This window comes from Triticum dicoccoides, chromosome 7B (genome assembly GCF_002162155.2).
Source record: "Triticum dicoccoides isolate Atlit2015 ecotype Zavitan chromosome 7B, WEW_v2.0, whole genome shotgun sequence".
NCBI lineage: Eukaryota > Viridiplantae > Streptophyta > Magnoliopsida > Poales > Poaceae > Triticum > Triticum dicoccoides.
The window spans coordinates 679,850,338-679,859,317 of record NC_041393.1 but is presented as its reverse complement, the minus strand read 5'-3'; positions in this window follow the sequence as shown (position 1 = coordinate 679,859,317).

Genomic DNA, 8,980 nt, shown 5'->3' with positions numbered 1-8,980 from the left:
TGGCGGTATGCAGGTTGGATTCTTCCGATCTAGACTTCTCTTCATTGTTGGTGGTTGTTATTCCGGTGCGATGCTCCTATGGGCCTTAATTAGCACAATGACTTCCCGACTGTCTACTACAACAATGATTGCCCGATTAGGGAGTCCCGGGTTAAGGGGTCCTCGAATAGCCGGACTATTGATGTGGGCCGGACTGTTGGGCTATGAAGATACAAGATAGAAGACTTTGTTTCGTGTCCGGATGGGACTCTCCTTGGCGTGGAAGGCAAGCTTGGAGATCGATATGAAGATTCCTTTTCTCTGTAACCGAATTTGTACAACCCTAGTCCCCTCCGATGTCTATATAAACCGGAGGGCTTAGTCCGTAGAGATAGACATATGCACAATCATAACCTCATAGGCTAGACTTCTACGGTTTAGCCATTACGATCTCGTGGTAGATCAACTCTTGTAATACTCATATCATCAAGATCAAGCAGGAAGTAGGGTATTACCTCCATAGAGAGGTCCCAAACCTGGGTAAACATCATGTCCCCCGCCTCCTGTTACCATCGACCTTAGACGCACAGTTCAGTACCCCCTACCCGAGATCCGCCGGTTTTGACACCGACATTGGTGCTTTCATTGAGAGTTCCGCTGCATTGTCACCAGGAGGTTTTGATGGCTCCATCAATCATTTACAACAATGCGGTCCAGGGTGAGATTTTCCTCCCCGGATAGATCTTCGTATTCGGCGGCTTCGCACTGCGGGCCAACTTGTTTGGCCATCTAGAGCAGATCGACAGCTACTTCCATGGCCATCAAGTCAGGTTTGGAAGCTTGAATTACATCGCCAATATCCGTGGAGACTTGATCTTCGACGGATTCGAGCCCATGACAGCCGCTCCATGCCGCCACGATGAACATGACTTAAATCTGTCATCGGGCCGTGCTCAGGAGATAGCGCCTGTAACTGCTCTGGCCCTAGATCCGGAGCAGATTGTGCCATCCGAGGACGGGAATCTCAAACCCACCACGGAGGCCGCAGACTCAGCGGCGTTGGAGCCGAACACAGATCTGACCTCGAACGAGGCCTGTGTCATCGGAACCTCTGACTCATCTCCGGCCATAGATTCCGAACCGCGTACATCCGCGCCCATCGATCAGGCGCCGATCATTGAGTTCAGCTCCGCAGACATCTTCCGGCACTCACCTTTAGGCGATGTGCTAAACTCATTAAGAGCCCTCTCCTTGTCAGGGAACTCTCAGCCGAACTATATCCGGTTCGAATTGGAAGCTGAGAGCAGAGAATTCCGATTCCCACCCACCACCCACTTCATAGCCACTGTCGAAGATTTAACTGACATGCTCGATTACGACTCCGAAGACATCGGCGGTATTAACGACGATGCCGGTGAGGAGCAGACGCAAGAGCCACCGCGTATAGGGCGCTCGACGGCCACCTCCTCGTATGACGTATATATGGTGGATACACCCAAGGAAAACAATGGCGATGACAAAAAGGATCTAGTCGAGGATAAGCCTCTAGAGAAGCAGCCAAAGCGCCGATATCAGCGGCACCGCTCTAAATCACGCCATGGAAAATACAACGATACCGGCACAGGAGAAAATAATACTCCGGACGATGTCGAAGACAATGAAGACCATGTAGGGCCAACCTCCAAACAGGGCGAACGGGAAGACGGGCGAGCTAGCCCTGACGAACAGGCCATGAATGAAGACTCGGAGGACAGTAATTACATGCCACTCTCTAAGGACGAGGTGAGCCTCGGCGACGAAGAATTTATCATGCCCGAGGAACCTGTCGAGCAAGAGCGCTTTAAGCACCGGCTAATAGCCACTGCAAGGAGCCTGAAAAAGAAGCAGCAGCAGCTTCAAGCTGACCAAGATCTGCTCAACGATAGATGGACTGACATCCTGGCAGCCGAGGAATACAGCCTTGAGCGCCCAACAAAAAGTTACCCGAAGTGCAAATTGCTATCTCAATTCGATGATGAGGCGCTGGAGCCCGTCCTACCAGCACACAATGCGGCTGACCGACCACCACGGGGCTGGGATAAAGCGACAACTCAGACCGAACACCAGCCTGCACTACCTCGCCAAAGAAATAGAAACACAGCAGCTCGGGGATACACATATGTCCTGCGGCATGACTCAGAAGACAGAGCAGGCCAGACCAGATAAATCTATGGATCACGGGGGCGTGCCCCAATGCGCGATGACGGCCACTGATACTTCTCCGTCGTATCTATTTTTCCAAAGACTTTTGCCCTTGTTTTCGACTCTAACTTGCATGATTTGAATGAAACTAACCGGACTGACGTTGTTTTCAGCAGAACTGCCATGGTGTTATTTTTGTGCAGAAATAAAAGTTCTCGGAATGACCTGCAAATCCACGGAGATAACTTTTGGAAAATATAAAAAATATTGGCGAAAGAATCAAGGCCAGGGGCCCACACCCTGTCCACGTGGGTGGGGGGTGCGCCCCCTCCTCCTGGGCGCGCCCCTGTCTCGTGGGCCCCCTGATGCTCCACCGACCTCAACTCCAACTCCATATATTTCGTTTCTCGGAGAGAAAAAATCAAGAGAGGAAGTTTCATCATGTTTTACGATACGGAGCCACCGCCAAGCCCTAAAACCTCTCGGGAGGGCTGATCTGGAGTCCATTCGGGGCTCCGGAGAGGGGGATTCGTCGCCGTCGTCATCATCAACCATCCTCCATCACCAATTTCATGATGCTCACAGCCGTGCATGCGTAATTCCATCGTAGGCTTGCTGGACGGTGATGGGTTGGATGAGATTTACCATGTAATCAAGTTAGTTTTGTTAGGGTTTGATCCCTAGTATCCACTATGTTCTGAGATTGATGTTGCTATGACTTTTCTATGCTTAATGCTTGTCACTAGGGCCCGAGTGCCATGATTTCAGATCTGAACCTATTATGTTTTCATGAATATATGTGACTTCTTGATCCTATCTTGCAAGTCTATAGTCACCTATTATGTGTTATGATCCGACAACCACGAAGTGACAATAATCGGGATACTTCTCGGTGATGACCATAGTTTGAGGAGTTCATGTATTCACTATGTGTTAATTCTTTGGTCCGGTACTCTATTAAAAGGAGGCCTTAATATCCCTTAGTTTCCATTAGGACCCCGCTACCACGGGAGGGTAGGACGATGTCATGCAAGTTCTTTTCCATAAGCACGTATGACTATATTCGGAATACATGGCTACATTACATTCATGAACTGGAGCTAGTTCTATGTCACACTATGTTATAAATATTACATGATGAATTGCATCCGACATAATTATCCATCACTGATCCAATGCCTACGAGCTTCTCACATATTGTGCTTTGTTTATTTACTTTTCCGTTGCTACTGTTACAATTACTACAAAACTGCTATCGTTACTTTTTTCACTATTACCATTACTATCATACTACTTTGCTACTAAATACTTTGCTGCAGATACTAGTTATCCAGGTGTGGTTGAATTGACAACTCAACTGCTAATACTTAGGAATATTCTTTGGCTCCCCTTGTGTCGAATCAATAAATTTGGGTTGAATACTCTACCCTCGACAATTGTTGTGATCCCCTGTACTTGTGAGTTATTAGCCACCTCACCGAACGTGACAAATACAGACCTATCCAGGCCGAATACCGCAGACCAGCTCCATCCGAACTGCGTCGCGACGTGGCTCGACATAGAGGCGCCGCACCCCCCCTCTGCTTCACTGATGAAGTAATTGGACATGAATTCCCAGAAGGATTTAAACCCATAAACTTTGAATCATATGATGGGACAACATATCCCGTGGTATCGATCGAGGATTTTCTTCTCCATATTCATATAGCCTGCGGTGATGATGATCTCCACACCATCAAATATCTCCTGCTAAAACTCAAGGGACCATCTCGACACTGGTTGAATAGTCTGCCCGAAAACTCCATCGGTAGTTGGGAAGACCTGGAAGACGCCTTCCTTGAAAACTTCCAAGGAACCTATGTCTGACCTCTGGATGCCGACGACTTAAGTCACATAATCCAACAGCCCGGAGAGTCAGCCAGGAAATTCTGACTAGGTTCTTAACTAAAAAGAACCAGATCGTCGACTGTCTGGATACAGAAGCCCTAGCGGCCTTCGAACACAACATCTGTGACGAATGGCTTGCCCGACACCTCGGCCAAGAAAAGCCGAAGTCCATGGCAGCCCTTACGATGCTTATGACCCGTTTCTGTGCGGGCGAAGACAGCTGTCTAGCCCATAGCAACAACAACTCAAGTAAACCTGACACTTCTGAAGCCAGAGATAGCAACAGCAAGCCCAGACACAACAGACACAAGCGCCGAAATAACAGTGACAACACCGAAGACACATCAGTCAACGCTGGATTCAGTGGCTTTAATGCCGGTCAGCGGAAAAAGCCATATAAAAGGAACAATCCGGGCCTGTCCAACTTGGATCGCATACTCGACCGCCCATGCCAAATCCACGGCGCTCCTGATAAACCAGCCAATCATACCAACAGAGAGTGCTGGGTGTTTAAACAGGCCGACAAGTTAAATGCCGAACACAAGGAGAAGGAGCCGCAAAGCAAGGACGATGACAAGGAACCCCGACCACCAAACACTGGGGGTCAGAAGAAGTCCCTCCCCCAAGTTAAAATGGTGAACATGATATACGCTACCCATATCCCCAAGAGGGAGCGGAAACACGCTCTCAGGGACGTCCATGCGGTGGAGCCAGTCGCCCCAAAATTCAACCCATGGTCATCCTGCCCAATCACTTTCGATCGCAGGGATCATCCGACCAGTATCCGTCATGGCGGTTCAGACGCACTGGTACTTGACCCAATCATTGATGGATTCCACCTTGCGTGAGTCCTCATGGATGGTGGCAGCAGCCTGAACCTGCTCTATCAGGATACAGTGTGCAAAATGGGTATCGATCCCTCAAGGATCAAGCCCATAAAAACCACATTTAAAGGTGTCATCCTAGGTGTAGAGGCCCGGTGTACGGGTTCAATCACACTGGAAGTGGTGTTCGCATCCCCGGATAACTTCTGAAGTGAAGAGTTAATCTTCGATATCGTCCCCTTCCGCAGCAGCTATCACGCACTGCTCGGATGAACCGCATTTGCTCGATTCAATGTGGTGCAACACTATGCTTATCTCAAGCTAAAGATGCCCGGACTACATGGTATCATAACAGTCAATGGAAACACGGAATGCTCCCTCCGTACTGAGGAGCACACCGATGCCCTTGCAGCAGAAGCACCGAGCGGCCTTTTCAGGCAGAACCTTAATTTAGCGGCCAAGTTCCCGGACACTGTCAAACGAGTCCGAACTACACTGCGGCAGGACAGTCCAGCTCGTCAAGAGCTCGCCTAGCAATTCTGCCTCCGTCCCAATCCCGACCAGTACTGCACGTACATAACTACGCACTCAAAATACCATGGGCATAGACGGAGGCGCAGCTAGATCGTATTCCATAATGCGGCTCAACCACTCCTGGACACACATAATTTTACATTTTTTCTTTCTTTTCAGGTTTCTTTTTTCCAGGCCTTTACTGGTGACCTGATTCCCGGACCTATCAAAGGACGGACATACCAAGGAGGGAAGCAGTTCGGACGCGCGAGGGAATATCTAGATGTTCTTCTCGATGGTCGTTCTGTCTTCGGACCCGCATGCAGCTCCCCCCCCCCAGTCTCGGCAGGTTAAACAGTCATATGGTTTATCGCACTATTTGTACACATGTGCTTCGATGTATTATTAAATTACAATAAAAACAGTTTGCGGCCCAATTTTTTATGACATTAACTTGCTATTTCATTTTTCTTGATATTTTTTTATCAATTGCACCCGTACATTCTGGTACGCCTTAATTCGCCAGGGGCTTTATTGTGCCGCATAATACGACAAGAAAGTCCGAACACTTTTACAGTAGTTTGGCTCCCTGAACTTATAGCATTATATGCATTAGCTCCGAATCATGTCTTGGGTCAATAGTTGGGTTGCCCGGCTCCTGTGCTTGCTACCTTACGTTCCGCTATATCAGCTAGGGTAGTAAAGGGAGAACTACTGCGATTGTGTCCCGGTTCTTCCGGACGAGCACCTCAGTAGAGAAAGCTGAAAACTGACTGCCATGATGCGGCGATAGCCGTTCAGCTGTTCGAGAGGTCACAAATCTTTAGGAATTTCTTCCGCATTGTGCGATTTCTAATGCATCGTGCAATGAATCGGTTTTTATCCGATTAGGTGTTTACAGTACCCCAAGTTCGAACTTCCGAACACTAGGGGCTGCGCCTAAATTTTTATTGTCAAACTCCTATGGCCAAGTGAGGGTGATAAAGCCTTATAGTCCGATTGCCTGGTTCGTTGCGCTAAACACCTCCTTTAAGGACCAAACTCTGGAGTAAAGAGTGTTTAGATTTATTCCGAACACCCCCGTACTTCCTACGTGGGGGCTGAAGCCGACGACTGGCCAACTCTCAGATTTAATATAAAACGGCCGCACATGAGGTAAAATTTTAAATAATAAGCATTATATTACATAACGATCTTGTTTCATATTACAGCACAGGATAACATGAATGTATTCATGGAAATATAACATCCTTGGCACATTGTTTCACCACAATGCGGGATCCCTCCAAGACACTGTCATAGTTAGGGGTGGACATATAAACCGAAGACCGAAGTACCGAACTGTAAAAACCGAGACCGAGACCGAACTGACCGAAACCGAGAAGTTCGGTTGTTACTTCGGTCAAAGCTTGTGGAAAACCAAAGTAGTTTCGGTAAATTCAGTCATGACCCTCGGTCACCCGAAACAACCGAGATATGTCGTACGTGCATGTGTATGTAGTCCAAAATCTGAGAAACAACCCACCTAATTGCCTAACTCCATGGCCCTTGGCCCAATTTAGGCCCAAGATCTCACGTGATGGATAAGCACGCAACATCGAGTAACCAGCATCTATATCCACTCGAATTTCTCAAAAAAAATCTATATCCACTCGATGCTTTAACCTAGCCGCCAGCGTTCCCCTTGAAAGAAAAAAAAATAGCCGCCGTGCTAATCTGCTACTCCGGCCAGCGGCGGCTGCGGACTCGCATGCTCTTTTCCCCGGCCAGCAGCGGCAGCCCAGCAGTGGCGTTATCCGTTCCCTGCTTCTTCCTCGTCCACCAGCGCTTCCGCTTGCACTGCATCTTCTTTCTTCATGTTGGGATTATTTCTTGATTACTTTCGATGTGTTCACGTTCTCACAAGAAGTTGACTGCTACGCGCGATGCTCTTGCATCTGATTTGTTTCCTTTCTTGTTCGATTGGTGAGGGGATGCTCAAATTTAGACGGAACTCTCCACAGATTCCTATTGTCGCGCTTTGCTGTAGCTTTGTTCGGTTGAACCGAGACCCGAACCGAAATACCGATGGACCGAAATCAACGGTTACTGTTTTGCTAAGAAACCGATCGGTCAACAAAGTTAGAAAAACGAATTTTTTATTAACTGAGAAAACCGAACCGAATGATTCGGTCTAACCGAACGCCCAACCCTAGTCATAGTACATCTCGGGCTTGTGGTGCTCATTGCCCACGGACGGTCCATCGGTCATCAGCTTCGTGGCTTCCATTTTCGCCCAGTGCATCTTGGCACGGGTAAAGGCCATTCGCGCGCCTTCGATGCAGATCGACCGCTTGATGGCGTCAAGCCTAGGGAAGGCACTGACCAGCCGCTTTACAAGCCCAAAATAGCTGTTGGGTATGGCCTCGGCCGGCCATAACCGGATTATCAAATCCTTCATGGCTAGTTCGGCCACCCTATGCAGTCCGACCAGCTGTTTTAGTTGATCTCTAAAGGGCACCGGATGTTCTGGCGCGACCAAAACAGCTTCTCCATGGAGCCCCCATCTTCGGCTCGAAAGAATTCCGCGACATCTGAAATGCTGCGTGGCAGATCCGCAAACGCCCATGGAGAACTCCGAATTCGGGTAAGTAAAATGAACCTTTTCTTCACATATTTGCTCTGCATAATAAAGGCCTTACCCGCCATGATTTTTCTGGCTCCTGGATTTCCTGGAGGGCGCCTTGGGCTTCAACCCGGGCATCGTGTGCAGTTTGACGGGACTTGGTGAGTTCGGACTCTTTATACGCAATATTATGCTCCAAGGACTCGCATTTCTTCACGGCTTCCTCGAGCTCTTGCTGGACCTCACTGACCCTGGCCTCGTGCTTTTCACAACAGACAGTAACGACGTCTGCTAATTCACATAGACATTTCATAGTTAATCTCATGCGAAACTTATTTGATCCTCTGTCCGGTTTTTCTTTTCTAACACCAGACAACGTATTAGGGGCTATTGTCTATACTGTGACATTATTTTTATATATATTCGTGTTGCTTACCTCAAAGCCCGTTAGAAGGCTTGTGCAGGCTTCGGTCAGCCCACTTTTTGTGGACTGAATCTTCTCAATCACCGCACCCATAAGGGTACGGTGTTCTTCAATGATGGAAGCACCTTGCAGCGCCTCCAGCAAAGTATCCGACGCCTCTGGATGGACAGAGGTCGCCGGTGGAATAGGCGCACCCCCTTCCTTTGTAGGAGGTTGCTCGCCTGATTCCGGAACCGTTTGGGTCTCCAGAATTATATTCGGCTGGGGGCAGGACTTGATATGGCCCCCATCGTTAGTATCCATGGTGTTTGCTCCCCCATGTGCCCGACTGTTGAGGTTTTGCCGTCCGGCACCGCCTCGACGGTCTCTTGAGTCTCTCCCTGGCCTGGGACCCTTTGGGCCGACACCTCGGTGTTGTCCATGACATTGGGAGAGGAGGCCGCCGGAATGGTCCCACTGTCCATCGCCGCCGGGTCGAGCGAATCCTCCGATGAGGATCACTCGAGGTTGGACCGAGCCAGACTGCAAATACGTGATTCAACACATTAATACTATACAACAGTGAGG